Source organism: Myxine glutinosa, chromosome 1, assembly GCF_964187855.1.
Source record: "Myxine glutinosa chromosome 1, kmMyxGlut1.1, whole genome shotgun sequence".
Taxonomy (NCBI): Eukaryota; Metazoa; Chordata; class Myxini; order Myxiniformes; family Myxinidae; genus Myxine; species Myxine glutinosa.
This window is the reverse complement of record NC_136261.1, coordinates 409,680,874-409,707,097: the sequence shown is the minus strand read 5'-3', so window position 1 is coordinate 409,707,097 and position 26,224 is coordinate 409,680,874. Positions and strand designations below refer to the sequence as shown.

At 41.8% G+C, this 26,224-nt stretch overlaps 1 protein-coding gene across 5 annotated transcripts in view; it reads left to right on the top strand.

Annotated features, from left to right (window-relative positions):
* Nucleotides 1-26,224, top strand: part of LOC137417176 (uncharacterized) — an 82,210-nt gene that overhangs the window by 16,128 nt on the left and 39,858 nt on the right. For all 5 annotated transcript variants that reach the window (XM_078770485.1, XM_078770487.1, XM_078770489.1 and 2 more), the window contains one exon: nucleotides 933-998. The gene's annotated coding sequence lies outside the window, so the exon portion shown is untranslated. The remainder of the gene's footprint in view (nucleotides 1-932; nucleotides 999-26,224) is intronic.

Genomic DNA, 26,224 nt, shown 5'->3' with positions numbered 1-26,224 from the left:
CGCCACGTGCGAGGTGCCGCCATTTTCTTCGCCAGCTACCGCACCCTTTTCAGATTCCACTACCAACTGTCCCTGCCGGTCCTGAGTCATCAATTTTTCCTTATTCATTATTCCCACCAGCATTTGGCCGCCTTGGCCAGCCATGGTACGAATATAAATTTGGCTTTTAAAACTAAATTTCGTTCGCTCGTAATTTGAAGCACGTGACCCGTGCTAATTTAGGGTTCTAATACCACTCCTGACACCAAATTGATGCGGATTCCCCAAAGCCCGTTCCCGTTACAAAGGGGAGATTAAACAAAGTTTGTTTTCACCCCTATCTATTTGTTATTTGTGAAAATCGAAGATTTTAAGTGTATTTGTTGGTCACGTGTGTTATTCTGTCTGTCTGTTTTGTAAGTTAATTGCCTACAGGTCACAATTTTAAACCAATCTTTACGAAACTTCACCAAATGATGAAGTTGGTCATGAGCAAGAAGCCGATTAATTTTGAGGTCAAAAGGTCAACATAGGCCAAAGGTCAACTTTGGTGTTATTTCTAAAATCTTCAATTTTCATGCATTTGACATGAAGTTTTGAAAGGGTTTTGCAAGTTTTGTTTTTTTAATGAAACCAATTATTAATATGGTCAAATTCGTTTTAGGGATTTTGCAAGTGTTGTGCTCTCTGCACGATGTCATTCTTGTTTGTCTGTGAACAGGATATCTCAAAAAGTTGTGGCCGGACTCCGGCGAAATTTGGTGGAGAAGTTGGGTGTGTGACAAGGACGAAATGATTAGATTTTGGTGAAGACCTTTGAATTTTTTATGTTGTTCTTCACCATTGAGTGATAGATAGGGCCAAATACGATATATGAGTTACATCATATTATCATATCATACCTGCTTGGGATTCTGAGTGCTATTGAGTTACCTTTTGTGTAAATGTTTCAGGTGGTGATCTTTTTGCATCGTCCTTGCTCCGAGGAAAACGTCCAGAAAACGTTTGGACACCTTTGGGTATGTTTTTCGGATATATAATTATTGGTATTGAAACAGGTTCATTACTGTCTCCAAACTGATGATTAAGGTCGGAATATTAATATCTAATTAATTGCTTGGTTGCAGTTTATATACATTCTCATTATTGTTTTATCATCGTACCGTTTGTTCTCTTCAAGTCAAGGCCTCATGCAACCGCCCCCCCCCCCCTCCGAGATGTTTTTACGGTGTAGCCCGTAGGCCGTCACGAACAGCGTTTGTCTGTCCGTATTTCCCCAACAAATGTACACCAATCTAAGCTCAGGATCTGGTCACATGACAGGGGGACACGTTTAGCAACCATTACAGTTTCATATTTTACTAAAAGTAAATATAATAACCTTCTGCGGAATGTTCTAGGGTCTCAGCTAGTGTCATAAGGTAGGTAGGAGGTTTCAGAAATTCCTCAATACAATTGTAATTTTGAAATGTGATCGACATGGATCTTGCTCCCGAATCCGGAAGTGAACAGATGATGGTTTGCTGGCTTGATAACATCTCAATACAATCGTGATTTAATAATAATAATAATTCATTTATTTTGTATAGCGCTTTTCCAGAAGCCCAAAGGCGCTTTAACATTATATTTTAATGTATTAATACTGTAGTATTAATTTGTGATTGAAATGATTGAAATGTGGAATGAAAATATAGAGAACGTGCTGTTGTCAATGCCTGATGTTCAACTGAAGGTGGCACAGGAATGTGGAATTGATTGGTCCATTGTTTCCTATTCGCCAGTTTTTTTACCCAAGTCATTCACAAACTGGCTGTCCATGCATGAAGTCCTAAAAATCAATACTTACATTATTCTCTAACTGGTATCACCACCCAGGTCATGCTATCCTCTTTAACTGGAGTATCAAACAAGCCTGGCTACGCCGATATTAGACTTTCAGTCTTGTTTGATCATTAATTGGGGTTTGCTTCTGAAAAACTCCAGGAAAAATACAAAAAAAAAACTACAAAAAAACATTTAGCACTTTACTTGTCTGTAAAGTTCCTGTTCCTGTTCTTGTCTGTGTCTCAAGCATCGTGCATTCTCCAGGCCATGCCTTCCACCCTCTCCCCCAGCTTCTCAAGCACCGCCTATTGGCCATTGAGTTTTTCAAAAGTAAAGGAAAGTCTTTGAAAGCAGGAAGAGAATATAAAAAAGGTAATTTTGCACATATTCGCACTCCAAACTCGATTTACTCCAAACGCAAAGTGATGAAAGGCTGCTTGAAGGATGAATTTATTTTTTGGAACTTCCAGCAACAACCACTCATGGAGAGGATGTCTTCAACACAGTTCAAAGTTTCCTACAAAAGCATGGACAAATTTACTTGGTGTGTCCTGATTGCGCACCCTCAATGCTTGGTGCTCACTCTGGGTTTCCCGTGTACTTGAAACAGGAATTATTCAATCTTGACATGGGTTTCCACAGGAAATTAACCAAAGAGTGGAGAAGAGGTTGGATTAGGAAAAGGGGGATAATTTACTCAGGAAGCGTCACGTTAATTCTGAAGATGACAGATTTTTTAATCTTACAAGTCAGGAGACGACGATGGTTCACGAGCGAGCGGTATTCAATGACAAAGGACGGACTATAACCGAACCAGGCCCGGACAGGCAAGGCCTGGAAATGTCAAAATGAAGGTTACTGACCTTGAAAGGAGATAGAAAATAATGTATAATCAGTTAAAAGGGTTAGTTATAGTGTAGCAGCATAGCAAACCTGTTGTGCATTTTGTGATACAAGCACCAAATTTGGCACAAATGTACATTAATATGTTGCGAACATTTTCAGATATTGGGCCACTTGAAATTCCGTAATTTTTTTTTTCAAATTTTTTCAAATTTCGTAATTTCAAATTTTTCGGGTGACACCGTCACAATTTCGGTCTTCGAGGCCGGCCGATATAGTGGGGCGGCTTAGCCCAAATATTCAAAAGAATTGTGCATTTTGTGATACAAGCACCAAATTTGGCACAAATGTACATTAATATGTTGCGAACATTGTGTGGTCAGCAATGAAGACGAGAGTCTGAATTACATGTATGCAAAAGACCTTGTGAACCAGTGAAGCAAATACACGGGTAAGCATGAATTAAATCTAGGGCATGATATAATTTCCATGATGTTTACCTCTACACTCAATGGTGGAAGGAGGTAATGTTTTGATCCCAGCTTGTTACTTGCCGGAAAAATTTTCCGGCAAGTATGTTGATCTGTTCGTTTGTTTGTTACTTGCCGGAAAAATTTTCCGGCAAGTATGTTGATCTGTTCGTTTGTTTGTCTGTCTGTCTGTCTGTCTGTCTGTCTGTCTGTTTGTCTGTCTGTCTGTTTGCCGCACTGCGTCTACACCGTTGCACGGAGAATCGCCAAACTTTGCACACATATTGGTCTTGCCCTGGAATAGACTGTGCCCAATTGATGACGTCATCGGTCACGTGGTTCGGCCACCATCTTGGAAAAAACGAAAATTTTTGCACCTCCATATCTCCGAAAGTCCTGAACAGAAAAAATTGAGGCATGGCTCGTTGGAAAGAACTCTCCATGGGGAATAAAATATGTTAATGATGATGTCATCGGTCACGTAGTTCGGCCGCCATCTTGGAAAAACGGAAAAACTTTGTACCACGAAAGCTCCAAAAGTGCGGAACAGAAAAAATTGAGACATGGCTCATTGTAAAGAACTCTCCATGGGGAATAAAATATGTTAATGATGATGTCATATGTCACGTGGTTCGGCCGCCATCTTGGAAAAACCGAAAAACCTCGCACCTCCATATCTCCGAAAGTGCTGAATAGAAAAAATTGAGAAATGGCTCATTGTAAAGAACTCTCCATGTGGAATAAAATATGTTAATGATGACGTCATCTGTCACGTGGTTCGCCCGCCATCTTGGAAAAACCGAAAAACCTCACACCTCCATATCTCCAAAAGTGCTGAATAGAAAAAATTGAGAAATGGCTCATTGTAAACAACTCTCCATGGGGAATAAACTATGTTAATGATGACATCATCGGTCACGTGGTTCGGCCGCCATATTTGTCCTAAATGGCCAATAAAAAAGTACATTCCGGCAAGTCCTCGGTCTCTGACCGATTTTTCATTACTTGCCGGAAAATTTTTTCCGGCAAGTATGTTGATCTGTTCGTTTGTTTGTCTGTCTGTCTGTCTGTCTGTCTGTTTGCAGCACTGCGTCTACACCGTTGCACGTAGAATCGCCAAACTTTGCACACATATTGGTCTTGCCCTGGAATAGACTGTGCCCAATTGATGACGTCATCAGTCACGTGGTTCGGTCGCCATCTTGGAAAAACGGCAAAACGTTGCGCCACTATATCTCCAAAAGTGCTGAACAGAAAAAATTGTGACATGGCTCATTGTAAAGAACTCTCCATGGGGAATAAAATATGTTAATGATGACGTCATATGTCACGTGGTCGGCCGCCATCTTGGAAAAACGGCAAAATTTTGCACCACTATATCTCCAAAAGTGCTGAACAGAAAAAATTGAGACATGGCTCATTGTAAAGAACTCTCCATGGGGAATAAAATATGTTAATGATGACGTCATCAGTCACGTGGTCGGCCGCCATCTTGGAAAAACGGCAAAACTTTGCACCACAAAATCTCCAAAAGTGCTGAACAGAAAAAATTGAGACATGGCTCATTGTAAAGAACTCTCCATGGGGAATAAAATTTGTTAATGATGACGTCATATGTCACGTGGTTCGGCCGCCATCTTGGAAAACCGAAAAACTTAGCACCTCTATGTGTCCAAAAGTGCTGAATAGAAAAAATTGAGACATGCCTCATTGTAAAGAACTCTCCATGGGGAATAAAATATGTTAATGATGACGTCATCGGTCACGTGGTTCGGCCGCCATATTTGTCCTAAATGGCGGATAAAAAAGTACATTCCGGCAAGTCCTCGGTCTCTGATCGATTTTTCATCTGTTTGTTACTTGCCGGAAAAATTTTTCCGGCAAGTATGTTGATCTGTTCGTTTGTTACTTGCCGGAAAAGATTCCGGCAAGTATGTTGAGCTGTTCGTTTGTTTGTTACTTGCCGGAAAAATTTTCCGGCAAGTATGTTGATCTGTTCGTTTGTTTGTCTGTTTGTCTGTCTGTTTGTCTGTCTGTCTGTCTGTCTGTTTGCAGCACTGCGTCTACACCGTTGCACGTAGAATCGCCAAACTTTGCACACATATTGGTCTTGCCCTGGAATAGACTGTGCCCAATTGATGACGTCATCGGTGACGTGGTTCGGCCGCCATCTTGGAAAAACCGAAAAACTTTGCACCTCTATATCACCGAAAGTACTGAACAGAAAAAATTGAGACATGGCTCATTGTAAAGAACTCTCCATGGGGAATAAAATATGTAAATGATGACGTCATCAGTCACGTGGTTCGGTCGCCATCTTGGAAAAACGGCAACACGTTGCGCCACTATATCTCCAAAAGTGCTGAACAGAAAAAATTGAGACATGGCTCATTGTAAAGAACTCTCCATGGGGAATAAAATATGTTAATGATGGCGTCATATGTCACGTGGTCGGCCGCCATCTTGGAAAAACGGCAAAACTTTGCACCACTATATCTCCAAAAGTGCTGAACAGAAAAAATTGAGACATGGCTCATTGTAAAGAACTCTCCATGGGGAATAAAATATGTTAATGATGACGTCATCAGTCACGTGGTCGGCCGCCATCTTGGAAAAACGGCAAAACTTTGCACCACGAAATCTCCAAAAGTCCTGAACAGACAAAATTGAGACACGGCTCATTGTAAAGAACTCCATGGGGAATAAAATATGTTAATGATGACGTCATCGGTCACGTGGTTCGGCGGCCATCTTGGAAAAACCGAAAAACTTTGCACCTCTATATCTCCAAAAGTGCTGAACAGAAAAAATTGAGACATGGCTCATTGTAAAGAACTCTCCATGGGGAATAAAATATGTTAATGATGACGTCACCAGTCACGTGGTTCGGCCGCCATCTTGGGAAAACCGAAAAACTTTGCACCACTATATCTCCAAAAGTGCTGAACAGAAAAAATGGAGACATGGCTCATTGTGAAGAACTCTCCATGTGGAATAAAATATGTTAATGATGACGTCATCGGTCACGTAGTTCTGCCGCCATATTTGTTCTAAATGGCCGATAAAAAGTATATTCCGGCAAGTCCTCGGTCTCTGACCGATTTTTCATTACTTGCCGGAAAAGATTCCGGCAAGTATGTTGATCTGTTCGTTTGTCTGTTTGTCTGTCTGTTTGTCTGTTTGCAGCACTGCGTCTACACCGTTGCACGTAGAATCACCAAACTTTGCACACGTATTTGTCTTGCCCTCTAATATACTGTGCCCAAATGATGACGTCATCGGTCACGTGGTTCGGCCGCCATCTTGGAAAAACCGAAAAATTTTGCACCTCGATATCTCAGTGCTGAACAGAAAAAATTGAGACATGGCTCATTGTAAAGAACTCTCCATGGGGAATAAAATATGTTAATGATGACGTCATCGGTCACGTGGTTCGGCCACCATCTTGGAAAAAACGAAAATTTTTGCACCTCCATATCTCCGAAAGTCCTGAACAGAAAAAATTGAGGCATGGCTCGTTGGAAAGAACTCTCCATGGGGAATAAAATATGTTAATGATGATGTCATCGGTCACGTAGTTCGGCCGCCATCTTGGAAAAACGGAAAAACTTTGTACCACGAAAGCTCCAAAAGTGCGGAACAGAAAAAATTGAGACATGGCTCATTGTAAAGAACTCTCCATGGGGAATAAAATATGTTAATGATGATGTCATATGTCACGTGGTTCGGCCGCCATCTTGGAAAAACCGAAAAACCTCGCACCTCCATATCTCCGAAAGTGCTGAATAGAAAAAATTGAGAAATGGCTCATTGTAAAGAACTCTCCATGTGGAATAAAATATGTTAATGATGACGTCATCTGTCACGTGGTTCGCCCGCCATCTTGGAAAAACCGAAAAACCTCGCACCTCCATATCTCCGAAAGTGCTGAATAGAAAAAATTGAGAAATGGCTCATTGTAAACAACTCTCCATGGGGAATAAACTATGTTAATGATGACATCATCGGTCACGTGGTTCGGCCGCCATATTTGTCCTAAATGGCCAATAAAAAAGTACATTCCGGCAAGTCCTCGGTCTCTGACCGATTTTTCATTACTTGCCGGAAAAATTTTCCGGCAAGTATGTTGATCTGTTCGTTACTTGCCGGAAAAAATTTCCGGCAAGTATGTTCATCTGTTCGTTTGTTTGTCTGTCTGTCTGTCTGTCTGTCTGTCTGTTTGTCTGTTTGCCGCACTACGTCTACACCGTTGCACGTAGAATCGCCAAACTTGGCACACATATTGGTCTTGCCCTCTAATATACTGTGCCCAAATGATGACGTCATCGGTGACGTGGTTCGGCCGCCATCTTGGAAAAACCGAAAAACTTTACACCTCCATATCTCCGAAAGTGCTGAACAGAAAAAATTGAGACATGGCTCATTGTAAATAACTCTCCATGGGGAATAAAATATGTTACTGATGAAGTCATCAGTCACGTGGTTCGGCCGCCATCTTGGAAAAACCGAAAAACTTTGCACCTCCATATCTCCGAAAGTGCTGAACAGAAAAAATTGAGACATGGCTCATTGTAAAGAACTCTCCATGGCGAATAAAATATGTTAATGATGACGTCATATGTGACGTGGTCGGCCGCCATCTTGGAAAAACCGAAAAACTTTGCACCTCCATATCTCCGGAAGTGCTGAACAGAAAAAATTGAGACATGGCTCATTGGTAAGAACTCTCCATGGGGAATAAAATATGTTAATGATGACGTCATATGTCACGTGGTCGGCCGCCATCTTGGAAAAACCGAAAAACTTTGCACCTCCATATCTCCGAGAGTGCTGAATAGAAAAAATTGAGACATGGCTCATTGTAAAGAACTCTCCATGGGGAATAAAATATGTTAATGATGATATCATCGGTCACGTGGTTCCGCCGCCATATTTGTTCTAAATGGCCGATAAAAAGTACATTCCGGCAAGTCCTCGGTCTCTGACCGATTTTTCATTTTTCCGGCAAGTATGTTGATCTGTTCGTTTGTCTGTCTGTCTGTCTGTTTGTCTGTTTGTCTGTCTGTCTGTTTGCAGCACTGCGTCTACACCGTTGCACGTGGAATCGCCAAACTTTGCACACATATTGTTCTTGCCCTGGAATAGACTGTGCCCAATTGATGACGTCATCGGTGACGTGGTTCGGCCGCCATCTTGGAAAAACCGAAAAACTTTGCACCTCTATATCTCCGAAAGTACTGAACAGAAAAAATTGAGACATGGCTCATTGTAAAGAACTCTCCATGGGGAATAAAATATGTAAATGATGACGTCATCAGTCACGTGGTTCGGTCGCCATCTTGGAAAAACGGCAAAACGTTGCGCCACTATATCTCCAAAAGTGCTGAACAGAAAAAATTGAGACATGGCTCATTGTAAAGAACTCTCCATGGGGAATAAAATATGTTAATGATGACGTCATCTGTCACGTGGTTCTGCCGCCATCTTGGAAAATCCGAAAAAATTTGCACCTCCATATCTCCGAAAGTGCTGAATAGAAAAAATTGAGACATGGCTCATTGGAAAGAACTCTCCATGGGGAATAAAATATGTTAATGATGATGTCATCGGTCACGTGGTTCGGCCGCCATCTTGGAAAAACTTTGCACCTCAATATCTCCGAAATTGCTGAACAGAAAAAATTGAGACATGGCTCATTGTGAAGAACTCTCCATGGGGAATAAAATATGTTAATGATGACGTCATCGGTCACGTGGTTCAGCCACCATATTTGTCCTAAATGGCCGATAAAAAAGTAAATTCCGGCAAGTCCTCGGTCTCTGACCGATTTTTCATCTGTTTGTCTGTCTGTTTGTCTGTCTGTCTGTTTGCAGCACTGCGTCTACACCGTTGCACGTAGAATCGCCAAACTTTGCACACATATTGGTCATGCCCTGGAATAGACTGTGCCCAATTGATGACGTCATCGGTGAGGTGGTTCGGCCGCCATCTTGGAAAAACCAGAAAATTTTGCACCACGATATCTCCAAAAGTGCTGAACAGAAAAAATTGAGACATGGCTCATTGTAAAGAACTCTCCATGGGGAATAAAATATGTTACTGATGATGTCATTGGTGACGTGGTTCGGCCGCCATATTTGTCCTAAATGGCCGATAAAAAAGTACATTCCGGCAAGTCCTCGGTCTCTGACCGATTTTTCATCTGTTTTCCGGCAAGTATGTTGATCTGTTCGTTTGTTACTTGCCGGAAATTTTTTTCCGGCAAGTATGTTGATCTGTTCGTTTGTTTGTCTGTCTGTCTGTTTGTCTGTCTGTTTGTCTGTCTGTTTGTCTGTTTGCAGCACTGCGTCTACACCGTTGCACGGAGAATCGCCAAACTTTGCACACATAATGGTCTTGCCCTCTAATATACTGTGCCTCAATGATGACGTCATCGGTGACGTGGTTCGGCCGCCATCTTGGAAAAACCGAATAAATTTGCACCTCTATATCTCCGAAAGTACTGAACAGAAAAAATTGAGACATGGCTCATTGGAAAGAACTCTCCATGCGGAATAAAATATGTAAATGATGACGTCATCAGTCACGTGGTTCGGTCGCCATCTTGGAAAAACGGCAAAAAGGTTGCGCCACTATATCTCCAAAAGTGCTGAACAGAAAAAATTGAGACATGGCTCATTGGAAAGAACTCTCCATGGGGAATAAAATATGTAAATGATGACGTCATCAGTCACGTGGTTCGGTCGCCATCTTGGAAAAACGGCAAAACGTTGCGCCACTATATCTCCAAAAGTGCTGAACAGAAAAAATTGAGACATGGCTCATTGGAAAGAACTCTCCATGGGGAATAAAATATGTTAATGATGCCATCATATGTCACGTGGTCGGCCGCCATCTTGGAAAAACGGCAAAACTTTGCACCACTATATCTCCAAAAGTGCTGAACAGAAATAATTGAGACATGGCTCATTGTAAAGAACTCTCCATGGGGAATAAAATATGTTAATGATGACGTCATCAGTCACGTGGTCGGCCGCCATCTTGGAAAAACGGCAAAACTTTGCACCACAAAATCTCCAAAAGTGCTGAACAGAAAAAATTGAGACATGGCTCATTGTAAAGAACTCTCCATGGGGAATAAAATATGTTAATGATGACGCCATCGGTCACGTGGTTCGGCCGCCATCTTGGAAAAATGGGAAAACTTTGCACCACTATATCTCCAAAAGTGCAGAATGGAAAAAATTGCGACATGGCTCATTGTAAAGAACTCTCAATGGGGAATAAAATATGTTAATGATGACGTCATATGTCACGTGGTTCGGCCGCCATCTTGGAAAAACCGAAAAATTGTGCACCTCCATATCTCTGAAAGTGCTGAATAGAAAAAATTGAGACATGGCTCATTGTAAAGAACTCTCCATGGGGAATAAAATATGTTAATGATGACATCATAGGTCACGTGGTTCGGCTGCCATCTTGGAAAAACCGAAAAACGTAGCACCTCCATATCTCCAAAAGTGCTGAATAGAAAAAGTTGAGACATGGCTCTTTGTAAAGAACTCTCCATGGGGAATAATATATGTTAATGATGACGTCATCTATCACGTGGTTCGGACGCCATATTTGTCTTAAATGGCCGATAAAAGAGTACATTCCGGCAAGTCCTCGGTCTCTGACCGATTTTTCATTTGTCTGTCTGTCTGTCTGTCTGTCTGTCTGTTTGCAGCACTGCGTCTACACCGTTGCACGTAGAATCGCCAAACTTTGCACACATATTGGTCTTGCCCTGGAATAGACTGTGCCCAATTGATGACGTCATCGGTGACGTGGTTCGGCCGCCATCTTGGAAAAACCGAAAAACTTTGCACCTCTATATCTCCGAAAGTACTGAACAGAAAAAATTGAGACATGGCTCATTGTAAAGAACTCTCCATGGGGAATAAAATATGTAAATGATGACGTCATCAGTCACGTGGTTCGGTCGCCATCTTGGAAAAACGGCAAAACGTTGCGCCACTATATCTCCAAAAGTGCTGAACAGAAAAAATTGAGACATGGCTCATTGTAAAGAACTCTCCATGGGGAATAAAATATGTTAATGATGACGTCATCTGTCACGTGGTTCTGCCGCCATCTTGGAAAATCCGAAAAAATTTGCACCTCCATATCTCCGAAAGTGCTGAATAGAAAAAATTGAGACATGGCTCATTGGAAAGAACTCTCCATGGGGAATAAAATATGTTAATGATGACGTCATCGGTCACGTGGTTCGGCCGCCATCTTGGAAAAACTTTGCACCTCGATATCTCCGAAAGTGCTGAACAGAAAAAATTGAGACATGGCTCATTGTGAAGAACTCTCCATGGGGAATAAAATATGTTAATGATGACGTCATCGGTCACGTGGTTCGGCCGCCATATTTGTCCTAACTGGCCGATAAAAAAGTACATTCCGGCAAGTCCTCGGTCTCTGACCGATTTTTCATTACTTGCCGGAAAAGATTCCGGCAAGTATGTTGATCTGTTCGTTTGTTACTTGCCGGAAAAATTTTCCGGCAAGTATGTTGATCTGTTCGTTTGTCTGTCTGTTTGTCTGTCTGTCTGTCTGTTTGCAGCACTGCGTCTACACCGTTGCATGTAGAATCGCCAAACTTTGCACACATATTGGTCTTGCCCTGGAATAGACTGTGCCCAATTGATGACGTCATCGGTGACGTGGTTCGGCCGCCATCTTGGAAAAACCGAAAAAATTTGCACTTCTATATCTCCGAAAGTACTGAACAGAAAAAATTGAGACATGGCTCATTGTAAAGAACTCTCCATGGGGAATAAAATATGTTAATGATGACATCATCAGTCACGTGGTCGGCCGCCATCTTGGAAAAACGGCAAAACTTTGCACCACGAAATCTCCAAAAGTGCTGAACAGAAAAAATTGAGACATGGCTCATTGTAAAGAACTCTCGATGGGGAATAAAATATGTTAATGATGACGTCATCAGTCACGTGGTCGGCCGCCATCTTGGAAAAACCGAAAAACCTAGCACCTCCATATCTCCGAAAGTGCTGAATAGAAAAAATTGAGACATGGCTCATTGTAAAGAACTCTCCATGTGGAATACAATATGTTAATGATGATGTCATTGGTCACGTGGTTCGGCCGCCATCTTGGAAAAACCGAAAAACTCTGCACCTCCACATCTCCAAAAGTCCTGAATAGAAAAATTGAGGCATGGCTCATTGTAAAGAACTCTCCATGGGGAATAAAATATGTTAATGATGACGTCATCGGTCAGGTGTTTCGGCCGCCATATTTGTCCAAAATGGGCGATAAAAAGTACATCCCGGCAAGTCCTCGGTCTCTGACCGATTTTTCATTACTTGCCGGAAAAGATTCCGGCAAGTATGTTGATCTGTTCGTTTGTTTGTTACTTGCTGGAAAAATTTTCTGGCAAGTATGTTGATCTGTTCGTTTGTTACTTGCCGGAAAAATTTTCCGGCAAGTATGTTGATCTGTTCGTTTGTTACTTGCCGGAAAAATTTTCCGGCAAGTATGTTGATCTGTTCGTTACTTGCCGGAAAAATTTTCCGGCAAGTATGTTGATCTGTTCGTTTGTTTGTCTGTCTGTCTGTTTGTCTGTCTGTTTGTCTGTCTGTTTGTCTGTTTGCAGCACTGCGTCTACACCGTTGCACGGAGAATCGCCAAACTTTGCACACATAATGGTCTTGCCCTCTAATATACTGTGCCTCAATGATGACGTCATCAGTGACGTGGTTCGGCCGCCATCTTGGAAAAACCGAATAAATTTGCACCTCTATATCTCCGAAAGTACTGAACAGAAAAAATTGAGACATGGCTCATTGTAAAGAACTCTCCATGGGGAATAAAATATGTTAATGATGACGTCATATGTCACGTGGTCGGCCGCCATCTTGGAAAAACGGCAAAAATTTGCACCACTATATCTCCAAAAGTGCTGAACAGAAAAAATTGAGACATGGCTCATTGTAAAGAACTCTCCATGGGGAATAAAATATGTAAATGATGACGTCATCAGTCACGTGGTTCGGTCGCCATCTTGGAAAAACGGCAAATCGTTGCGCCACTATATCTCCAAAAGTGCTGAACAGAAAAAATTGAGACATGGCTCATTGGAAAGAACTCTCCATGGGGAATAAAATATGTTAATGATGACGTCATATGTCACGTGGTCGGCCGCCATCTTGGAAAAACGGCAAAACTTTGCACCACTATATCTCCAAAAGTGCTGAACAGAATAATTGAGACATGGCTCATTGTAAAGAACTCTCCATGGGGAATAAAATATGTTAATGATGACGTCATCAGTCACGTGGTCGGCCGCCATCTTGGAAAAACGGCAAAACTTTGCACCACAAAATCTCCAAAAGTGCTGAACAGAAAAAATTGAGACATGGCTCATTGTAAAGAACTCTCCATGGGGAATAAAATATGTTAATGATGACGCCATCGGTCACGTGGTTCGGCCGCCATCTTGGAAAAATGGGAAAACTTTGCACCACTATATCTCCAAAAGTGCAGAATGGAAAAAATTGAGACATGGCTCATTGTAAAGAACTCTCAATGGGGAATAAAATATGTTAATGATGACGTCATATGTCACGTGGTTCGGCCGCCATCTTGGAAAAACCGAAAAATTGTGCACCTCCATATCTCTGAAAGTGCTGAATAGAAAAAATTGAGATATGGCTCATTGTAAAGAACTCTCCATGGGGAATAAAATATGTTAATGATGACATCATAGGTCACGTGGTTCGGCTGCCATCTTGGAAAAACCGAAAAACGTAGCACCTCCATATCTCCAAAAGTGCTGAATAGAAAAAGTTGAGACATGGCTCTTTGTGAAGAACTCTCCATGGGGAATAATATATGTTAATGATGACGTCATCTATCACGTGGTTCGGACGCCATATTTGTCCTCAATGGCCAATAAAAAAGTACATTCCGGCAAGTCCTCGGTCTCTGACCGATTTTTCATTTGTTTGTCTGTCTGTCTGTTTGTCTGTCTGTTTGTCTGTCTGTTTGTCTGTTTGCAGCACTGCGTCTACACCGTTGCACGGAGAATCGCCAAACTTTGCACACATAATGGTCTTGCCCTCTAATATACTGTGCCTCAATGATGACGTCATCAGTGACGTGGTTCGGCCGCCATCTTGGAAAAACCGAATAAATTTGCACCTCTATATCTCCGAAAGTACTGAACAGAAAAAATTGAGACATGGCTCATTGTAAAGAACTCTCCATGGGGAATAAAATATGTTAATGATGACGTCATATGTCACGTGGTCGGCCGCCATCTTGGAAAAACGGCAAAAATTTGCACCACTATATCTCCAAAAGTGCTGAACAGAAAAAATTGAGACATGGCTCATTGTAAAGAACTCTCCATGGGGAATAAAATATGTAAATGATGACGTCATCAGTCACGTGGTTCGGTCGCCATCTTGGAAAAACGGCAAATCGTTGCGCCACTATATCTCCAAAAGTGCTGAACAGAAAAAATTGAGACATGGCTCATTGGAAAGAACTCTCCATGGGGAATAAAATATGTTAATGATGACGTCATATGTCACGTGGTCGGCCGCCATCTTGGAAAAACGGCAAAACTTTGCACCACTATATCTCCAAAAGTGCTGAACAGAATAATTGAGACATGGCTCATTGTAAAGAACTCTCCATGGGGAATAAAATATGTTAATGATGACGTCATCAGTCACGTGGTCGGCCGCCATCTTGGAAAAACGGCAAAACTTTGCACCACAAAATCTCCAAAAGTGCTGAACAGAAAAAATTGAGACATGGCTCATTGTAAAGAACTCTCCATGGGGAATAAAATATGTTAATGATGACGCCATCGGTCACGTGGTTCGGCCGCCATCTTGGAAAAATGGGAAAACTTTGCACCACTATATCTCCAAAAGTGCAGAATGGAAAAAATTGAGACATGGCTCATTGTAAAGAACTCTCAATGGGGAATAAAATATGTTAATGATGACGTCATATGTCACGTGGTTCGGCCGCCATCTTGGAAAAACCGAAAAATTGTGCACCTCCATATCTCTGAAAGTGCTGAATAGAAAAAATTGAGATATGGCTCATTGTAAAGAACTCTCCATGGGGAATAAAATATGTTAATGATGACATCATAGGTCACGTGGTTCGGCTGCCATCTTGGAAAAACCGAAAAACGTAGCACCTCCATATCTCCAAAAGTGCTGAATAGAAAAAGTTGAGACATGGCTCTTTGTGAAGAACTCTCCATGGGGAATAATATATGTTAATGATGACGTCATCTATCACGTGGTTCGGACGCCATATTTGTCCTCAATGGCCAATAAAAAAGTACATTCCGGCAAGTCCTCGGTCTCTGACCGATTTTTCATCTGTCTGTCTGTCTGTTTGTCTGTCTGTCTGTCTGTTTGCAGCACTGCGTCTACACCGTTGCACGGAGAATCGCCAAACTTTGCACACATATTGGTCTTGCCCTGGAATAGACTGTGCCCAATTGATGACGTCATCGGTGACGTGGTTCGGCCGCCATCTTGGAAAAACCGAAAAACTTTGCACCTCTATATCTCCGAAATTACTGTACAGAAAAAATTGAGACATGGCTCATTGTAAAGAACTCTCCATGGGGAATAAAATATGTTAATGATGACGTCATATGTCACGTGGTCGGCCGCCATCTTGGAAAAACGGCAAAAATTTGCACCACTATATTTCCAAAAGTGCTGAACAGAAAAAATTGAGACATGGCTCATTGTAAAGAACTCTCCATGGGGAATAAAATAGGTTAATGATGACGTCATCAGTCACGTGGTCGGCCGCCATCTTGGAAAAACCGAAAAACTTAGCACCTCCATATCTCCGAAAGTGCTGAATAGAAAAAATTGAGACATGGCTCATTGTAAAGAACTCTCCATGGGGAATAAAATATGTTAATGATGATGTCATCGGTCACGTGGTTCGGCCGCCATCTTGGAAAAACCGAAAAACTCTGCACCTCCACATCTCCAAAAGTCCTGAATAGAAAAAATTGAGGTATGGCTCATTGTAAAGAACTCTCCATGGGGAATAAAATATGTTAATGATGACGTCATCGGTCACGTGGTTCGGCCGCCATATTTGTCCTAAATGGCCGATAAAAAAGTACATTCCGGCAAGTCCTCGGTCTCTGACCGATTTTTCATCTGTTTGTTACTTGCCGGAAAAGATTCCGGCAAGTATGTTGATCTGTTCGTTTGTTACTTGCCGGAAAAATTTTCCGGCAAGTATGTTGATCTGTTCGTTTGTTTGTCTGTTTGTCTGTTTGCAGCACTACGTCTACACCGTTGCACGTAGAAACACCAAACTTTGCACACGTATTTGTCTTGCCCTCTAATATACTGTGCCCAAATGATGACGTCATATGTCACGTGGTCGGCCGCCATCTTGGAAAAACGGCAAAAATTTGCACCACTATATCTCCAAAAGTGCTGAACAGAAAAAATTGAGACATGGCTCATTGTAAAGAACTCTCCATGGGGAATAAAATATGTTAATGATGACGTCATCAGTCACGTGGTCGGCCGCCATCTTGGAAAAACCGAAAAACTTAGCACCTCTATATCTCCAAAAGTAATGAACAGAAAAAATTGAGACATGGCTCATTGTAAATAATTCTCCATGGGGAATAAAATATGTTAATGATGACGTCATCGGTCACGTGGTCCGACCGCCATCTTGGAAAAACCGAAAAACTTTGCACCTCCATATCTCCGAAAGTACTGAATAGAAAAAATTGAGACATGGCTCATTGTAAAGAATTCTCCATGGGGAATAAAATATGTTAATGATGACGTCATAGGTCACATGGTTCGGCCGCCATATTTGTCCTAAATGGCCGATAAAAAAGTACATTCCGGCAAGTCCTCGGTCTCTGACCGATTTTTCATTACTTGCCGGAAAAGATTCCGGCAAGTATGTTGATCTGTTCGTTTGTTTGTCTGTTTGTTACTTGCCGGAAAAATTTTCCGGCAAGTATGTTGATCTGTTCGTTTGTTTGTCTGTCTGTCTGTTTGTCTGTCTGTTTGTCTGTCTGTTTGTCTGTTTGCAGCACTGCGTCTACACCGTTGCACGGAGAATCGCCAAACTTTGCACACATAATGGTCTTGCCCTCTAATATACTGTGCCTCAATGATGACGTCATCAGTGACGTGGTTCGGCCGCCATCTTGGAAAAACCGAATAAATTTGCACCTCTATATCTCCGAAAGTACTGAACAGAAAAAATTGAGACATGGCTCATTGTAAAGAACTCTCCATGGGGAATAAAATATGTTAATGATGACGTCATATGTCACGTGGTCGGCCGCCATCTTGGAAAAACGGCAAAACTTTGCACCACTATATCTCCAAAAGTGCTGAACAGAAAAAATTGAGACATGGCTCATTGTAAAGAACTCTCCATGGGGAATAAAATATGTTAATGATGACGTCATCAGTCACGTGGTCGGCCGCCATCTTGGAAAAACGGCAAAACTTTGCACCACAAAATCTCCAAAAGTGCTGAACAGAAAAAATTGAGACATGGCTCATTGTAAAGAACTCTCCATGGGGAATAAAATATGTTAATGATGACGCCATCGGTCACGTGGTTCGGCCGCCATCTTGGAAAAATGGGAAAACTTTGCACCACTATATCTCCAAAAGTGCAGAATGGAAAAAATTGAGACATGGCTCATTGTAAAGAACTCTCAATGGGGAATAAAATATGTTAATGATGACGTCATATGTCACGTGGTTCGGCCACCATCTTGGAAAAACCGAAAAATTGTGCACCTCCATATCTCTGAAAGTGCTGAATAGAAAAAATTGAGACATGGCTCATTGTAAAGAACTCTCCATGGGGAATAAAATATGTTAATAATGACATCATAGGTCACGTGGTTCGGCTGCCATCTTGGAAAAAGCGAAAAACGTAGCACCTCCATATCTCCAAAAGTGCTGAAAAGAAAAAGTTGAGACATGGCTCTTTGTGAAGAACTCTCCATGGGGAATAATATATGTTAATGATGACGTCATCTATCACGTGGTTCGGACGCCATATTTGTCTTAAATGGCCGATAAAAGAGTACATTCCGGCAAGTCCTCGGTCTCTGACCGATTTTTCATTTGTCTGTTTGTCTGTTTGTCTGTTTGTCTGTTTGCAGCACTGCGTCTACACCGTTGCACGGAGAATCGCCAAACTTTGCACACATAATGGTCTTGCCCTCTAATATACTGTGCCTCAATGATGACGTCATCGGTGACGTGGTTCGGCCGCCATCTTGGAAAAACCGAATAAATTTGCACCTCTATATCTCCGAAAGTACTGAACAGAAAAAATTGAGACATGGCTCATTGTAAAGAACTCTCCATGGGGAATAAAATATGTTAATGATGACGTCATATGTCACGTGGTCGGCCGCCATCTTGGAAAAACGGCAAAAATTTGCACCACTATATCTCCAAAAGTGCTGAACAGAAAAAATTGAGACATGGCTCATTGTAAAGAACTCTCCATGGGGCATAAAATATGTTAATGATGACGTCATCAGTCACGTGGTCGGCCGCCATCTTGGAAAAACCGAAAAACTTAGCACCTCCATATCTCCGAAAGTGCTGAATAGAAAAAATTGAGACATGGCTCATTGTAAAGAACTCTCCATGGGGAACAAAATATGTTAATGATGATGTCATCGGTCACGTGGTTCGGCCGCCATCTTGGAAAAACCGAAAAACTCTGCACCTCCACATCTCCAAAAGTCCTGAATAGAAAAAATTGAGGTATGGCTCATTGTAAAGAACTCTCCATGGGGAATAAAATATGTTAATTATGACGTCATCGGTCACGTGGTTCGGCCGCCCTATTTGTCCTAAATGGCTGATAAAAAAGTACATTCCGGCAAGTCCTCGGTCTCTGACCGATTTTTCATTTGTCTGTTTGTCTGTTTGTCTGTCTGTTTGTCTGTCTGTTTGTAGCACTGCGTCTACACCGTTGCACGGAGAATCGCCAAACTTTGCACACATAATGGTCTTGCCCTCTAATATACTGTGCCTCAATGATGACGTCATCGGTGACGTGGTTCGGCCGCCATCTTGGAAAAACCGAATAAATTTGCACCTCTATATCTCCGAAAGTACTGAACAGAAAAAATTGAGACATGGCTCATTGTAAAGAACTCTCCATGGGGAATAAAATATGTTAATGATGACGTCATATGTCACGTGGTCGGCCGCCATCTTGGAAAAACGGCAAAAATTTTCACCACTATATCTCCAAAAGTGCTGAACAGAAAAAATTGAGACATGGCTCATTGTAAAGAACTCTCCATGGGGAACAAAATATGTTAATGATGATGTCATCGGTCACGTGGTTCGGCCGCCATCTTGGAAAAACCGAAAAACTCTGCACCTCCACATCTCCAAAAGTCCTGAATAGAAAAAATTGAGGTATGGCTCATTGTAAAGAACTCTCCATGGGGAATAAAATATGTTAATGATGACGTCATCGGTCACGTGGTTCGGCCGCCATCTTGGAAAAACGGCAAAACTTTGCACTACTATATCTCCAAAAGTGCTGAACAGAAAAAATTGAGACATGGCTCATTGTAAAGAACTCTCCATGGGGAATAAAATATGTTAATGATGACGTCATATGTCACGTGGTTCGGCCGCCATCTTGGAAAAACGGCAAAACTTTGCACCACTATATCTCCAAAAGTGCTGAACAGAAAAAATTGAGACATGGCTCATTGTAAAGAACTCTCCATGGGGAATAAAATATGTTAATGATGACGTCATATGTCACGTGGTTCGGCCGCCTTCTTGGGAAAAAATTGCACCTCCATATCTGAAAGTGCTGAATAGAAAAAATTGAGACATGGCTCGTTGTAAAGAACTCTCCATGGGGAATAAAATATGTTAATGATGACATCATCGGTCACGTGTTTCGGCCGCCATATTTGTCCTAAATGGCCGATAAAAAAGTACATTCCGGCAAGTCCTCGGTCTCTGACCGATTTTTCATCTGTCTGTTTGTTACTTGCCGGAAAAGATTCCGGCAAGTATGTTGATCTGTTCGTTTGTTTGTTACTTGCCGGAAAAATTTTTCCAGCAAGTATGTTGATCTGTTCGTTTGTTACTTGCCGGAAATTTTTTTCCGGCAAGTATGTTGATCTGTTCGTTTGTTTGTTACTTGCCGGAAAAATTTTCCGGCAAGTATGTTGATCTGTTCGTTTGTTTGTCTGTCTGTCTGTCTGTCTGTCTGTCTGTTTGTCTGTTTGCAGCACTACGTCTACACCGTTGCACGTAGAATCGCCAAACTTGGCACACATATTGGTCTTGCCCTCTAATATACTGTGCCCAAATGATGACGTCATCGGTGACGTGGTTCGGCCGCCATCTTGGAAAAACCGAAAAACTTTACACCTCCATATCTCTGAAAGTGCTGAACAGAAAAAATTGAGACATGGCTCATTGTAAATAACTCTCCATGGGGAATAAAATATGTTACTGATGAAGTCATCAGTCACGTGGTTCGGCCGCCATCTTGGAAAAACCGAAAAACTTTGCACCTCCATATCTCCGAAAGTGCTGAACAGAAAAAATTGAGACATGGCTCATTGTAAAGAACTCTCCATGGGGAATAAAATATGTTAATGATGACGTCATCAGTCACGTAATCGGCCGCCATCTTGGAAAAACGGCAAAACTTTGCACCACGATATCTCCAAAAGTGCTGAACAGAAAAAATTGAGACATGGCTCATTGTAAAGAACTCTCCATGGCGAATAAAATATGTTAATGATGACGTCATATGTCACGTGGTCGGCCGCCATCTTGGAAAAACCGAAAAACTTTGCACCTCCATATCTCCGGAAGTGCTGAACAGAAAAAATTGAGACATGGCTCATTGGTAAGAACTCTCCATGGGGAATAAAATATGTTAATGATGACGTCATATGTCACGTGGTCGGCCGCCATCTTGGAAAAACCGAAAAACTTTGCACCTCCATATCTCCGAAAGTGCTGAATAGAAAAAATTGAGACATGGCTCATTGTAAAGAACTCTCCATGGGGAATAAAATATGTTAATGATGATATCATCGGTCACGTGGTTCGGCCGCCATATTTGTTCTAAATGGCCGATAAAAAGTACATTCCGGCAAGTCCTCGGTCTCTGACCGATTTTTCATCTGTCTGTTTGTTACTTGCCGGAAAAATTTTCCGGCAAGTATGTTGATCTGTTCGTTTGTTTGTCTGTTTGTCTGTTTGTCTGTTTGTCTGTTTGTCTGTCTGTTTGTCTGTCTGTTTGCAGCACTGCGTCTACACCGTTGCACGGAGAATCGCCAAACTTTGCACACATATTGGTCTTGCACTGGAATAGACTGTGCCCAATTGATGACGTCATCGGTGACGTGGTTCGGCCGCCATCTTGGAAAAACCGAAAAACTTTGCACTTCTATATCTCCGAAAGTACTGAACAGAAAAAATTGAGACATGGCTCATTGTAAAGAACTCTAGATGGGGAATAAAATATGTTAATGATGACGTCATTGGTCACGTGGTTCGGCCGCCATCTTGGAAAAACCGCAAAACTTTCTATATGTAGAATCTTTCTATACGTAGAATAGCCAAACTTTGCACACTTATTTGGCTTGCCCTCTAATATACTGTGCCCAAATGATGACGTCATCGGTCACGTGGTTCGGCCGCCATCTTTGAAAAAATTTGCACCTCCATATCTCCGAAAGTGCTGAATAGAAAAAATTGAGACATGGCTCATTGTAAAGAACTGTCCATGGGGAATAAAATATGTTAATGATGACGTCATCAGTCACGTGGTTCGGCGGCCATCTTGGAAAAACCGAAAAAAAATTGCACCTCTATATCTCCGAAAGTACTGAACAGAAAAAATTGCGACATGGCTCATTGTAAAGAACTCTCCATGGGGAATAAAATAAGTAAATGATGACGTCATCAGTCACGTGGTTCGGTCGCCATCTTGGAAAAACGGCAAAACGTTGCGCCACTATATCTCCAAAAGTGCTGAACAGAAAAAATTGAGACATGGCTCATTGTAAAGAACTCTCCATGGGGAATAAAATATGTTAATGATGACATCATCAGTCACGTGGTCGGCCGCCATCTTGGAAAAACGGCAAAACTTTGCACCACGAAATCTCCAAAAGTGCTGAACAGAAAAAATTGAGACATGGCTCATTGTAAAGAACTCTCCATGCAGAATAAAATAGGTTAATGATGACGTCATATGTCACGTGGTCGGCCGCCATCTTGGAAAAACGGCAAAACTTTGCACCTCCATATCTCTGAAAGTACTGAATAGAAAAAATTGAGACACGGCTCATTGTAATGAACTCTCCATGGGGAATAAAATATGTTAATGATGACGTCACCGGTCACGTGGTGGGCTGCCATCTTGGAAAAACGGCAAAACTTTGCACCACGAAATCTCCAAAAGTGCTGAACAGAAAAAATTGAGACATGGCTCATTGTAAAGAACTCCCCATGGGGAATAAAATATGTTAATGATGATGTCATATGTCACGTGGTTCGGCCGCCATCTTGGAAAAACGGCAAAACTTTGCACCTCCATATCTCTGAAAGTACTGAATAGAAAAAATTGAGACATGGCTCATTGTAAAGAACTCTCCATGTGGAATAAAAAATGTTAATGATGACGTCATCGGTCACGTGGTTCGGCCGCAATCTTGGAAAAGCTTTGCACCTCTATATCTCCGAAAGTGCTGAACAGAAAAAATTGAGACATGGCTCATTGGAAAGAAATGTCCATGGGGCATAAAATATGTTAATGATGACGTCATAGGTCACGTGGTTCGGCCGCCATCTTGGAAAAACCGAAAAACTTTACACCTCCATATCTCCGAAAGTGCTGAACAGAAAAAATTGAGACATGGCTCATTGTAAATATCTCTCCATGGGGAATAAAATATGTTACTGATGACGTCATCAGTCACGTGGTTCGGCAGCCATCTTGGAAAAACCGAAAAACTTTGCACCTCCATATCTCCGAAAGTGCTGAATAGAAAAAATTGAGACATGGCTCATTGTAAAGAACTCTCCATGGGGAATAAAATATGTTAATGATGATATCATCGGTCACGTGGTTCGGCCGCCATCTTGGAAAAACCGAAAAACTTAGCACCTCTATGTGTCCAAAAGTGCTGAATAGAAAAAATTGAGACATGGCTCATTGTAAAGAATCCTCCATGGGGAATAAAATATGTTAATGATGACGTCATCGGTCACGTGGTTCAGCCGCCATCTTGGAAAAACCGAAAAACTCTGCACCTCCACATCTCCAAAAGTCCTGAATAGAAAAAATTGAGGCATGGCTCATTGTAAAGAACTCTCCATGTGGAATAAAAAATGTTAATGATGACGTCATCGGTCACGTGGTTCGGCCGCCATCTTGGAAAAGCTTTGCACCTCTATATCTCCGAAAGTGCTGAACAGAAAAAATTGAGACATGGCTCATTGGAAAGAAATGTCCATGGGAAATAAAATATGTTAATGATGACGTCATAGGTCACGTGGTTCGGCCGCCATCTTGGAAAAGCTTTGCACCTCTATATCTCCGAAAGTGCTGAACAGAAAAAATTGAGACATGGCTCATTGGAAAGAAATGTCCATGGGGAATAAAATATGTTAATGATGACGTCAGATGTCACGTGGTTCGGCCGCCATCTTGGAAAAACGGCAAAACTTTGCACCTCTATATCTCCAAAAGTGCTGAGCAGAAAAAATTGAGACATGGCTCATTGTAAAGAACTCTCCATGGGGAATAAAATATGTTAATGATGACATCATCTATCACGTGGTTCAGCCGCCATATTTGTTCTAAATGGCCGATAAAAAAGTACACTCCGGCAAGTCCTCGGTCTCTGACCGATTTTTCATCTGTTTGTCTGTCTGTCTGTTTGCAGCACTGCGTCTACACCGTTGCACGTAGAATCGCCAAACTTTGCACACATATTGGTCTTGCCCTGGAATAGACTGTGCCCAATTGATGACGTCATCGGTGACGTGGTTCGGCCGCCATCTTGGAAAAACCGAAAAACTTTGCACCTCTATATCTCCGAAAGTACTGAACAGAAAAAATTGAGACATGGCTCATTGTAAAGAACTCTCCATGGCGAATAAAATACGTAAATGATGACGTCATCAGCCACGTGGTTCTGGCGCCATCTTGGAAAAACCGAAAAACGTTGCGCCACTATATCTCCAAAAGTGCTGAACAGAAAAAATTGAGACTTGGCTCATTGTAAAGAACTCTCCATGGGGAATAAAATATGTTAATGATGACGTCATATGTCACGTGGTCGGCCGCCATCTTGGAAAAACGGCAAAAAATTTCACCACTATATCTCCAAAAGTGCTGAACAGAAAAAATTGAGACATGGCTCATTGTAAAGAACTCTACATGGGGAATAAAATATGTTAATGATGACGTCATCAGTCACGTGGTCGGCCGCCATCTTGGAAAAACCGAAAAACTCTGCACCTCCACATCTCCAAAAGTCCTGAACAGAAAAAATTGAGACATGGCTCATTGTAAAGAACTCTCCATGGGGAATAAAATGTGTTAATGATGACGTCATCGGTCACGTGGTTCGGCCGCCATATTTGTCCTAAATGGCCGATAAAAAAGTACATTCCGGCAAGTCCTCGGTCTCTGACCGATTTTTCATTACTTGCCGGAAAAATTTTCCGGCAAGTATGTTGATCTGTTCGTTTGTCTGTTTGTCTGTTTGTCTGTTTGTCTGTTTGCGGCACTGCGTCTACACCGTTGCACGGAGAATCGCCAAACTTTGCACACATATTGGTCTTGCCCTGGAATAGACTGTGCCCAATTGATGACGTCATCGGTGACGTGGTTCGGCCGCCATCTTGGAAAAACCGAAAAACTTTGCACCTCTATATCTCCGAAAGTACTGTACAGAAAAAATTGAGACATGGCTCATTGTAAAGAACTCTCCATGGGGAATAAAATATGTTTATGATGACGTCATATGTCACGTGGTCGGCCGCCATCTTGGAAAAACGGCAAAACTTTGCACCGCTATATCTCCAAAAGTGCTGAACAGAAAAAATTGAGACATGGCTCATTGTAAAGAACTCTCCATGGGTAATAAAATATGTTAATGATGACGTCATCAGTCACGTGGTTCGGCCGCCATCTTGGAAAATGGCAAAATTTTGCACCACTATATCTCCAAAAGTGCTGAACAGAAAAAATTGAGCTCATTGTAAAGAACTCTCCATGGGGAATAAAATGTTAGTGATGACGTCATTGGTCACGTGGTTCGGCCGCCATCTTGGAAAAAGTTTGCAACTCTATATCTCCGAAAGTGCTGAACAGAAAAAATTGAGACATGGCTCATTGTAAAGAACTCTCCATGGGGAATAAAATATGTTAATGATGACGTCATCAGTCACGTGGTTCGGCCGCCATCTTGGAAAAACCTAAAAACTTTGCACCTCCATATCTCTGAAAGTACTGAATAGAAAAAATTGAGACATGGCTCATTGTAAAGAACTCTTGATGGGGAATAAAATATGTTAATGATGACGTCATCAGTTACGTAGTTCGGCCGCCATCTTGGAAAAACCGAAAAACCTACCACCTCCATATCTCCCAAAGTGCTCAATATAAAAAATTGAGACATGGCTCATTGTAAAGAACTCTCCATGGGGAATAAAATATGTTCATGATGACATCATCGGTCACGTGGTTCGGCCGCCATATTTGTCCTAAATGGCCGATAAAAAAGTAAATTCCGGCAAGTCCTCGGTCTCTGACCGATTTTTCATCTGTTTGTCTGTCTGTTTGTCTGTTTGTCTGTCTGTTTGCAGCACTGCGTCTACACCGTTGCACGTAGAATCGCCAAACTTTGCACACATATTGGTCTTGCCCTGGAATAGACTGTGCCCAATTGATGACGTCATCGGTGACGTGGTTCGGCCGCCATCTTGGAAAAACGGCAAAATTTTGCACCTCTA